Source organism: Adiantum capillus-veneris, chromosome 2, assembly GCF_014529385.1.
Source record: "Adiantum capillus-veneris isolate H3 chromosome 2, ASM1452938v2, whole genome shotgun sequence".
NCBI classification, from domain to species: Eukaryota; Viridiplantae; Streptophyta; class Polypodiopsida; order Polypodiales; family Pteridaceae; genus Adiantum; species Adiantum capillus-veneris.
Genome location: NC_140932.1, coordinates 153,311,076 through 153,322,625, shown reverse-complemented (window position 1 = coordinate 153,322,625; position 11,550 = coordinate 153,311,076).

The window sequence follows — 11,550 nt, the reverse complement described above, 5'->3', positions numbered from 1 at the left end:
TTGTGAAAAGCTTCGAGCTTCTCACGAGACAATGCCTTTGTGAAAAGATTTGCAAGGTTGTCCTGTGTTGGCACATAAGCCAAGCTGATCTCTCTTGCTGAGAGCCTCTCCCTGACATAGTGTTAATGCACCTCAATGTGCTTTGTGCGAGCATGAAAAATTGGGTTCCTTGCAACCGCCTTATGCACTCTGACTGTCAGTGTAGATAGTGTTGGCAGTGTCATGTCCAACACCCAAATCAGCCATAAGGCGTCTGAGCCATAGACACTCAACCGTAGCTGTGAAGACTGCTCTGTACTCAGCCTCGCAACTAGAAGTGGCCATAGTAGGTTGCTTCTTGCTCAACCATGATATACATGAACTGCCAAGCATGAAATAAAAACCACTAGTGGACACTCTCGTGTCAAAACAACCAGCCCAATTTGAGTCCGAAAAAGCATGTAAGTCTGGCAGTAATGATCCCCCCTTGGGATAAAACAAGCCAAGATGTAAAGTGTTGGGGTATAGGCGTCTGTGCCTTGCCCGACCGCCCAGAGTCTGGGCACCCACTTACTTGTATACCTTATACATAGCATAAGTGTATAGGGGGCTGCTCACTCTTTGAGTCTCCCCACCCATATCTGTGTGTCGTGTGTCTCCTTCTCTCTCTCACTCTCCGTCTGTGGTGCTCCCCGATCCCCTTCAATTGGTATCAAAGCGACAGGTGTGAGAGCGTAGATGGACACCTTCGCGATGAACTCGTCGGCTATGGCGGAGAGGTCACAGATCTGAGCAAAGAAATAGAGGAGGCTTGTGGACAGCCATACAAAGGCTTGCAGGAGAGCTCTCGAGAGCTTCCTAGTGCTCACAGATCAGTCCATAGTTCCTCTACAGATTATCCCACTGTGTACATCATCTTCCCTCTTCTCGGCAAGCTTTGCAACGGCTACATCGACGACAGATTGGAGCTTGGAGCTTCCATAGACATGGAAGCATTGCAAGATTGATGCATTCAGCTCACGCATCGAGGTGGGAAGTGAGTTTGAGCCTTTCTATAAGCTCAAAGAAGCACAGAAGAAAGTCGTTCAGTTTTTGGCAGTTTGACAAGAGTCTACTGTTTTGCTCATAACTTGAGCTACAAAGCTTCGATTCCAAAACTTTTTGTTTCAAAACGGAGCTGGCTTTAAGCTCTACGACTTTGTAGAAGGAATTGTCTTCTGATTCGGAGTGCAGGTGGGTCTGAAATTAAAAACACAGAGACTGTTTTTTAGGACAGTTTTGGGCTCTGTTGTTTTCTTTGCTGTAGCCAGCTTACCCGTGCACACTGCAGGTAGCAGGCACATATGAGGTGTTACAAGATCGGGTTTGACTCCCAGGTATAGGTTAAGTCTAGTACTCCCACAACTGTTGCCAGTTGCAGTTGAGTGGTTCTTCTGTAGTGTTGTGGCTTGCATACATGGTCTTTGAGCGGGTAATGCTCTATGTATGCTTATGTGGTGAGCAGTAGATCTTGTGAGCAAGTACAGAGGTTGGTTGTGGATGACATGTATGGTCACCTGTGGTACTCTTTGTGAGCATTTGTTGGACACAGGTTTGTAGAGCTTATGCATGTATGTTGAGTGTAGTTTGATGCGCATTGATTGCTCGTTGTATTGAGCTTGCAGGACAATGATTATTTTGTGTTGATAGCCATTGTGCGTCGAAACTCTGGTGAAATTTTCCCAGGAGTTTTATGCGCATCATTTATGCGATCTAGGTAGAGATTGCGGGTTGCACTCAACATTTGCATGCAGTGTTCTCTGCAGGTGGGAGATTTGTGCGTGTGTATGCATCGATACCGCACAGTGTGGGCTTGGTGATTAGCTCACGGTTTGACAGGCGTACAATTATCTTGGCACACTCACATGAGTGAATATTGTGATGTATGCTTGTGTGGCTACGAGCTAGGTAGCCGGATTCGAGTCATATTGACTTGTGATTTTGTGCAAGGTTTTGCACGGTTATTGGTGCAATTTTGCATCAGGTTTTGAGCCATATTTGCAGACTTTTGCTGATGCGATTCAAGCCAGTTTAGAGCTGATTTGGTTGACATTTGCTACTCATTGTTGGTTTCTCTTTTGCGAGCATTATGACTGATTTTTCATTTGACTTCCAGCGTTATGGTCTGACACAATTTGATGGTGCAGATTTTGTTGCTTGGAAGGAGCATATGCTTGTTGCATTGGCGGATTTGGGGCAGGATAAACCCTTGCGTGGTTTATCGGCGAAGCCCAAGTCTATGTGTGATGATGATTGGCAGGATCTTGATGAGTTAGCCATGTCTACAATTCGTTTGCATCTGGTTGAGTCTGTTTACTGGCAAGTCTCGAGGGAGACTACAACTCATGATTTATGGCAAAGTTTACATGCTATGTACGCGACGTCCATGTCTACAGGGGAGTCTAGTCCCACTTCTATGTCCATGGGAGAGATTGGTCCCACACGCAAGTCTCAACGGCATAGGCATTGTGGACATAGAGGGCACATTAGGTGTCGATGTTTCAGGCGTTTGAGACAACGAAGGCGACAGATGCGTGATGCAGATTTGGGCATGACAGATGCTAGTGAGATCAGGACGGTGGTTAATGAGTATGTTTGTGACGGCGATGTCACATTTACTTCTAGCTTGTCTTCAGACGATCTTATGTCTATGGATTGCATATCGGATTGCACATTGTCTTCACATTGGTTACTAGATTCAGATGCTACTTTCCATGTCACGTCGCATCGTGAGTGGTTTAGCACGTTTTCTAGTGGGAGACTTGGTTGTGTGCACATGACTGATGGTGTTGTGTATGACATTGAGGGTGCAGGAGACGTATGTTTGTCCTTGCCCAGTGGTATGAGATTTACCCTGCGTCATGTGCGTTATGTGCCAGATTTGAGACGGGATTTGATCTCAGTCAGACGGTTATGGGATAGTGGATGTCGAGTATCTCTGCTTGAGCGATCTTTTGCATTGCATTTGGGTTCGTTGGTGATTGCGAGAGGTGCTAGAGTTGGCACATGGTACTCATTGCACGTAGTACTGGTGCGAGATGGTCGAGTCTCAATCTTGTTACAACCATGCACAGAGCGAGAGACTCGGACAGTCTCTTTTGCTCGTGGGTTGCAAGGTGCTTTGCATGGAGTGCAGAGTAGTGAGCTCGTTGTGCACACAGTTGGGGCACGACTTGAGCAGTCACACAGAGAGGTGACAGAGTCAGACATGCATGCTTTGCTAGTGACTGAGCAAAGCAGAGAGTCAGTTGTGTGAGATACTTCTATGCAGGATAGACAGTAGAGCGGTCTTACTCTAGTGAGTCACGACAGGAGGACGTTGTGCAAGAGTTTATGCATACGGAGTTAGAGCATGAGAGCTCTAGTGAGTCACAATAGATTGAGTGGTCATGTTTGCAGTGGATGATTGCAGAGGATACTGAGATGTCAGCGATTATGCAATCATTCCTTTCTATGCTCGACAGTGAGCGTGGGGATATAGTTGTGCAGGATATGTCTTCCAGCAGAGCAGCTGGTTTGCTGTGAGGTTGCACGACAGGTTGATGCGTCTTTTGCTGACAATCAGGAGATGCATGTGGCTGACACGCCTTGTCAGTCAGAGATGCCTATTTCCAGGGATATATATGTTGATGCATGCTCTGTAGAGCTAGCAGGGCCCGCTAGCATTGCATCGGCATTCGGTGGTCTCATGTATGAGATGCTGATCTTGAGATCGGATATCGCAGCTGCAGTGGGAGCATTTGCAGTTGGGGTTGTCAGTTGTTTGTTGACTGATGATGGCATAGTGCACGAGGGAGATATGCAGGTATTACGTACATACTTGCAGTACGTGTGCGGTACGTCTGGTGGTGTATGGACTTACACGGGAGCAGGACAGCCGGATGCACACGATCACAGCCAGCCAGTGGGCATCGGTTGAGAGCTGTTTTCTCTCTCCTTTTGTAGTCTTCAGACTAAGTTCTCTTGCTTAAAGGCACAGTCGCCTTTAAGTGGGAGGTTGTTGGGGTATAGGCGTCTGTGCCTTGCCCGGCCGCCCAGAGTCTGGGCACCCACTGACTTGTATACCTTATACATAGTATAAGTGTATAGAGGGCTGCTCACTCTTTGAGTCTCCCCACCCATATCTGTGTGTCGTGTGTCTCCTTCTCTCTCTCACTCTCCGTCTGTGGTGCTCCCCGATCCCCTTCATAAAGTGCCACTAAGGTAGCAAAAAATCCTCTTGACAGCTTGCCAACAATTAGACCTTGGGCTATGCATAAATCTGATGACCTATGAGACTGCAAACTAAATATCCAGCCTCGTGTTGCATACCTAAATGAGGCATACAACATTAGTTTGATAAAAAGTGACATCTGCAGGATCACCAGCATCATGAAGACTCAATTTCAATCCTGTTTCCATGGGAGTGGCAATAGGTTTGCAATCTTCAAGTCCAAACTTACATAGCAATGTCTCTATGTAACTTTTCTAACACAAGGCAATACCACCATCACACTGCTTAAACTGTATACCCAAGTAATGATGCAACAGCCCCAAATCTTTTATCTTGAAAGTAGCATTTAAATCAGCCTTAAATTCAGCAATATGTCTCTCATTTGGTCCAGTGATCAGCAAATCATCGACATAAAGAACCACAATGAGAAGTACATCACCTTCACGCTTTACATACAATGTGCTTTCTGTTGGACTGTTACGAAAGCCTTGTTTGACCAAATGAGTGTCAGCTTTCTCATACGAAGCACGAGGAGATTGCTTCAACCCATACAAAGCCTTCTTAGATCTGCACACTTTGTCCTCTTGTCCTTTCTTGACAAAACCGCGAGGCTGTGTTACATATACTTCCTCAAATATGTCACCATTCAAGAAAGCAGTAACAATGTCTGATATGTACATCCCAACCAAAATGAGATGCCAATGCACATAGAAAACGCACAGTAGTCATACGACAAGTGGGAGCAAAAGTCTCTTCATAATCTATGCCTTTTTGTTGTGCATAACCTTTTGCAACAAGTCAAGCTTTATGGCAACCGATCTCAACATCCGGCTTGCGTTTCAATTTGTAAACCCACTTCGTACCAATGGCCTTTTTGCCAGGAGGCAAATCACACATAAAGTCCATGTGTGATTTTCTATAAGTGCATCATATTCTGATTGCATGGCAGCCATCCAATGTTTTGAATTCTGTGCTTCATCAAAAGACAGAGGTTCCTCAACATCATGTAAGCTAGACACAACCAAAGCATAACAATTTGATGCATAAGATGCATGGCGAGAGCCTGAACGAGTACGACTCGACAAAGGTGCATCTAATGTACTGTCATGCAATGTATGCACCAGCCATTTTGGCATACCTCTAGCCTGCTCATACTGTACATTGGTGTTTTATCCCACAACTAGCCAGAAATGCATTAAATTCATGAGACATATACTCCCCCCCTCGATTGGAACGGAGGGTGGCCATAGTACATTTCGATCCATTTTCAACCATAGCCAGAAATTGTTTGAAGCACATAAAAACTTTGGACTTCGCTTTAATCGGAAATATCCATGCATGCCTGGAGTGAACATCAATGAAAGTCACAAAGTAAAGGTAATTGCCCAAGGACGGAGTTTGCATGGGCCCACAAACATCACTATGCACAAGCTGCAACCTGCATGTGGCCCTGACTGAACCATCCTTTGGAAACTTCGAACGGTGCATCTTACCCAAAATACAGCCTTCACAAACATGTTTGACAAGTGCTTCAAGAGGCGGAAAAGAAGCAACCATATCAGATTTCTGCAAACGCAACAAACTGGCAAAATTCAGATGACCAAAACGTGCATGCCAAAGTTTTGCATATGAAATAGCCCTTGATCTGCAACTGTATTTGTAAAATTTTGTCCACACTTGTCATACAAAGTGAGCTTATACAACCCACGGCACAAAAGCCCAGATGCAACAATTTCGTTACCGAAACTGAGATCATGAATTGTACATCTATCATCCACAAATTTGACTACAAGTCCAAGTCTAGCAAGTGCAGATACAGACAAAAGATTCTTCTTAATCCCAGGTACATAAAGTGCATCAACAAGTGTGAAAGAACTGCCATTTGCAGCAGTAAGCACGATCTTTCCAACTCCCTGAACCGGATAAGCGGCATTGCTGGCACAAGTGACTGAATTCCCATGAGGGATAGACTCGAGAGAGGTGAGCAATTCACGATGTGAGGTAATGTGCTTTGTAGCACCACTGTCGAAATACCACACATATGAATCTACAGCAACTGACATGCATGCATCATGGACAATAGGATTGTAAGTGCACTCTGCACTAAAAGCCCATTGTGCATCAACATCAGCATCATAGTCTCCTTTCACAGAAGACTCGACAATGGCTGCATTGGTAGTGGAACCACCCTCCTTCTTCTTAGCCTCTTTGGCCTTCAACTTAGGATACTGCTTGATCAAGTGATCATTAGCTTTACAATAATGGCAACGTATCTTATTTTTGCCCTTATCACCATAATTGCCAGAAGAAGCATTGGGAACAAAAGTTTTGCCACTTGCAGCAAAACCATAAGAAGTGGCTGCATTGCTATTACCACCCTTTCTTTGAGAAGCAATAAAAGCCTGTTCAACTGCACGTTGTCTAGTCTTGTTTATTCTGGAAAGTGACTCTTGCAACAGCAATGTGCATACTACATCAAACTTGACAACTTCAGGATTTCCTTGGGTCATAAGTCTCCAAGTACTAGTAAAAGTCTGGTAAGAATCTGGTAAGGCATCAAGAACAGTCTGCACAAGGGAACTGTCTGAAATGACTTCACCTGCAAAAATAAGTTGCTCATTGATATCCTTGACATCATCAAGGAAAATGTCCATATCCTCTTCCTCATGCATAATCTTCAATTCCAGCTCTTTACGCAGCAAAGCAATTTTAGCCTCATTGCGACTTGCATAAAGACGAGCCAAAATATCCCAAGCCTACTTTGCAGATTTTGCTGAACGAATGTGAGGAACAATGGTGTGCTTCACAGACAACGCAATCAATGCATGAGCCTGTGCATCCTTTACATCCCAACGAGATCGTTCTACCGTAGGCAAAACAACTCTAATGGCAGCAATTCTTGCAGCAAGACCTACAACATCCTCAACATTGCCTGCATCCTCAGAACCAGGACGTACATCAATGCCCTGCACAATATTCAAGACGACCTTTGACACAAGAACATGTTGCATCATGTAAGCCCACATAGGGTAATTGTCCCCATCCAATCTGTCCTCAGCAACAAACATCTTGAACACATCTGTGTTGTTGTCGGCCATGGTAAATGCTGCACCTGATGTGAAAATTGCCCGAAAAGAGGAGAAACAAAGCGGGAACAACACGTGCTATATAGAACAAACAGTAGAAGACTGTAAGGCACCTGCTATGCAGAAAACGGCACTGACAAAAATTTTGCACAAAATGACGAAATAGCCTGTGCAGTACTGCCTGTAGCAAAAATGGAGGCCAAAATGAGTTCGAATTAGAAATCGGAGAAAGTGAGCAGGCGTGTGCTGGAGCTGCTGGCGACTGAGCCCAAGAGGATGCAACTTGCTCTGATACCAATTGTTGAAATTAGGGTTGCAGAGAAACGCACAGAGCTTGGAGAAGACGAAGGAAGCTCAAGGCACACAACTGAGAGTATATTACTTAGTGTGCAATGGAAAGATAGATAGCCCTAGAGTGATGGGCGTATATTCAATGCACGAGGAAAAAAAACTCCTAAAGAGGGAAAAAATGCCCCGGCAGTCCTAGTGTGTTCACACACATCACTACCACATGTATATGGTAACATAGCCCTCCAGGCCTAGCCAATCACAAGCAAGAGGCATATCAAGCAAGCATGCTAGTCTTGGGACAAGTGTCCCCCTTTCCCCTTTGAGAGAAAGGACTTGATAAATGCAAAAATAATTAATTAAATTAACTAATTTATCATTGGACCCCTTGGGAGGCTAACCAATTGTTGGGTGCTTTTGCTATGGAGCCATGGTGGTGCAAGCGTGCTACACCAGAGAGCGAGAAAGAAAGAGAGAGATCAACTCTGCTTGCAAAAAGAGAACATGCTATTATTGATTATAGAAGCCTTTACAATATAAATAACTTTGGACCTTGCAAACTGCATGCAGACTTGACTTGCAACTGGACTAACCTGCATGCTATAAGGGTTTGTACCCACTAGCTTGTACCCACGAGCTAAGACATTATGGGCTTGAATACCCAACAACCCCCCCCCCCCCCCCCTCCTCAAGCCCAAACCACTGGCAATGGACTCGAGACAGACAGACCATGGCAGAGTTCATTCACCTGAAACCATGAGTAGAAGCCCCTTGACAATCTTGACAATAACATAGGTGTGTGTGTGTTCTTCTCTCAAACAACCATCAGTGTGAGACATACCAGAACTCGACCAAACAACAAAGGGTGGTCTTACCATTTTATTTTATGGCAGTGTCTATAACCCATACAATTATTGAAAAATAACTGACATAACAGAAACATAGATAGACTCAAAACAAACTACAGGACATCACTTTCTACGAAAAGCATTGGTGCTGCATCGTCTTCATCACCTTCAACCATATTGATCTTTCGCTTGTTCTTCTTAAAGCATTTGTCCGACAGATGATTAGTCTTTCCACAATGGGTGCAAGGATTTTTGTTGAAACAATCCTTGGTTTGATGATTGTTGCGTCCACATATAGCACAAGGTCTAGTGCTGGTAGTAGCCTTGGTGGAATTGGCAATTGAAGTGCAACCACGGGCTACATATGCAGTTGGTATGAAAGAGCTGATTTGTGGTACTCGCTTCTCTTCTTCCTGCAATGAGTTAACAATACCATCCAAAGAAGTCAGAGGATCCTTCTCCTTCAAAATAGTGACAATTTGACGAAATTCAGCAGGGAGACTATTCAAAAAAACGGCTATATGGTCTTCATCTGGCAAAGGGGCTTCAACATAAACTAGCTGTGTTTTGATGCTCTTCAGTCTAATAGCTAAAGCTGCAATATTTTCATCTTCATGCATGCGAATATAATATAATTCCATTTTTAAACTCATTTTGGAATACTTAGCTTTGGCACCGAAAAGCTTCTCTAATTCTATCCAGGCAGCACTTGAAGAATCAACATCGTCCAAATAATGAATAAAGTCGTCTTCTAAGGAAGTTAGAATGATACCAAAAGCTTGTTCGTCTTTCCTCTGTTTCTCAGCAGATAATGCCCTTGTAACTGCAGCGGATGTGCCAGATTCGTCGACTGCGAGAGGCTTGACCATGTTCCATAGGTTTTTCCGCATCAAATAGCCTTTAACTTTGATCTGCCAAGTGTGGAAACCGGTCCCGTTGTATTTGTCGACTTTCGACGCCATGTTGAGGTCTTTGAAGTAAAAGGTGAAGAGTTCGGTCAGATTTGACTTGTAGCAGAAAGACTTTGCGAGGGTGGGAATGCTCGTTTGCTTGAAAAATCAAAATAGGGTTAGGTTTTCCATCAACCGACGTCTTACTTGACTTGGCTAATTTTCCTTCAGCAATGGCACAATTTCCTTCAACAATAGCTTTGTGCCTCCTGCCCCCAAGATGGTCGTCCAATGCCTTAATGTTCCACAAAGTTGGCTTTGAAGGTGAGAAGCACCTCTTCCATAGTGGGTGGCCAAGAAATAATGGGCGGACAGGCTCAAAAAATAAGCCTTGTGTGTGAAATTTAATGCAAAGAAATACAAACAACGAGTTTCTTCTGTTGCAGACGATGCCGAGATGATGGATTTGCTTTGCAGCAGGCTAAGACCACCAAACCAGGGCTTGCTCATGTGTCGAAAATTCACCACAGGGCCATGGCAAAACTGTTGCCGCCTTTGTGTGTTTTGCAACAGGTCGACAATGCCTTTGTTCTCTGTGTAAGCGGTTCCTCCCGCCGTTTCTACTCAAGCCGAGGCCGGGTTGCCAAAGCTCTGATACCATGTGTTGGGTGCTTTTGCTATGGAGGCATGGTGGTGCAAGCGTGCTACAGCAGAGAGCGAGAAAGAAAGAGAGAGATCGACTCTGCTTGCAAAAGAGAACACGCTACTATTGATTATAGAAGCCTTTACAATATAAATAACTTTGGACCTTGCAAACTGCATGCAGACTTGACTTGCAGCTGGACTAACCTGCATGCTATAAGGGTTTGTACCCACTAGCTTGTACCCACGAGCTAAGACATTATGGGCTTGAATACCCAACACCAATAGGCTTTAGGCACACCATGAGGGCAACATGAAGAGGAGCTTGGAAAGTGTCCCTTTTGCTTTCTTTGTACTAAGCTTGCCTCGTGTGAGGGTGTGTGCGTTCTCCCTCATCCCCCTAGCTTTAGGGCTCGCCCCCTCTCTTGTAGGGATGGGATTTGAATTTTTGAACACCTTACCCCCAAGCACCTTAGTCAGGAAGCATGACAAAGCACCTCAAGCATGGGTAGTGTTCCCACAAGCACCTCAGGTTCCCTAGTCGGCAAGCACAACAAGCACCTCAAGCACCTTAGTCATCAAGCACGACAAGCACCTTAAGCTTGGGCCGGGTTCCCACCTCAAGCTCAGCCCTAGCTTACCTTAGGTCAAAGGACTTTTAAACACTAACCTTCGAAAGTCTTTAATGAAGCTAACCCTAGGGTCTTTAAGCTCCATTAGCATTGCTCTTTGATAGACCATCTCCCGTTTGGACCCATTACCTTTGGTCCCATGCTGAGACGCATCTAAAGCACATGTCTATATCCTAACCCTTGTTCCCGTTTATTCTCCCACATTAAATGATCAGTTTAATACGAGAAAATCATTTGGGTTGGTTAGATATTAGATTTTATGACATGTCTTGCTTGGTTTCCACCATGTTGAAGCCTCCCAAAAGAATGAGAGTCTTGTCTGGACTAGCAATCATTGAATTCTAGAGTGGGGGAGTCGAAGTCAAAACTACACCAACCAGCTTGAGGTAGGGATAAAGTTGGGATTGATGCCAAGCGTTGTACCACCCGAACCTCTAAAATGTGGGGTGAAGATCCAAATGAAGTTGGGAGCGCCACTTCTCCTCTGCGGTAGGTAGAGGGGGTTGCTAAGAGTTAGGTGAGCGAGAGAGGGATGATTATCAAGAGGAGGGGTTAACGTCTCAAGGTTTGGGTTGTTGAGGAAGATTCAAGAATGGTGCATGTGAAGCGAGACGATCGCTTGGCAGCTAGGGAGCAGCCACCATCACTCCATAGCTTGAAGCTTGCTCAAAGTGCTTCTTCAAGCTCCTTACCTACCTTTGTGTGAGGTTGTTCTAGATATTAAATACTGCTTAAAAGATTTCTAAGTCTGCCTCAAAGGCTTAAAGATTTCTTCCAAAAACTCTTGCATACGAAAGGTTTTTTTTTTTTTGGGTGTGGAAGTGAAGCCATGCATATGAAGGTTTTTTTTTGGCATGGAAGTGAAGCCAGGCCTTTGTGAGTCAGCAAAACCACTTGGGATTTCTGCACGGAGTGTGAATCGACTGTTGCAGG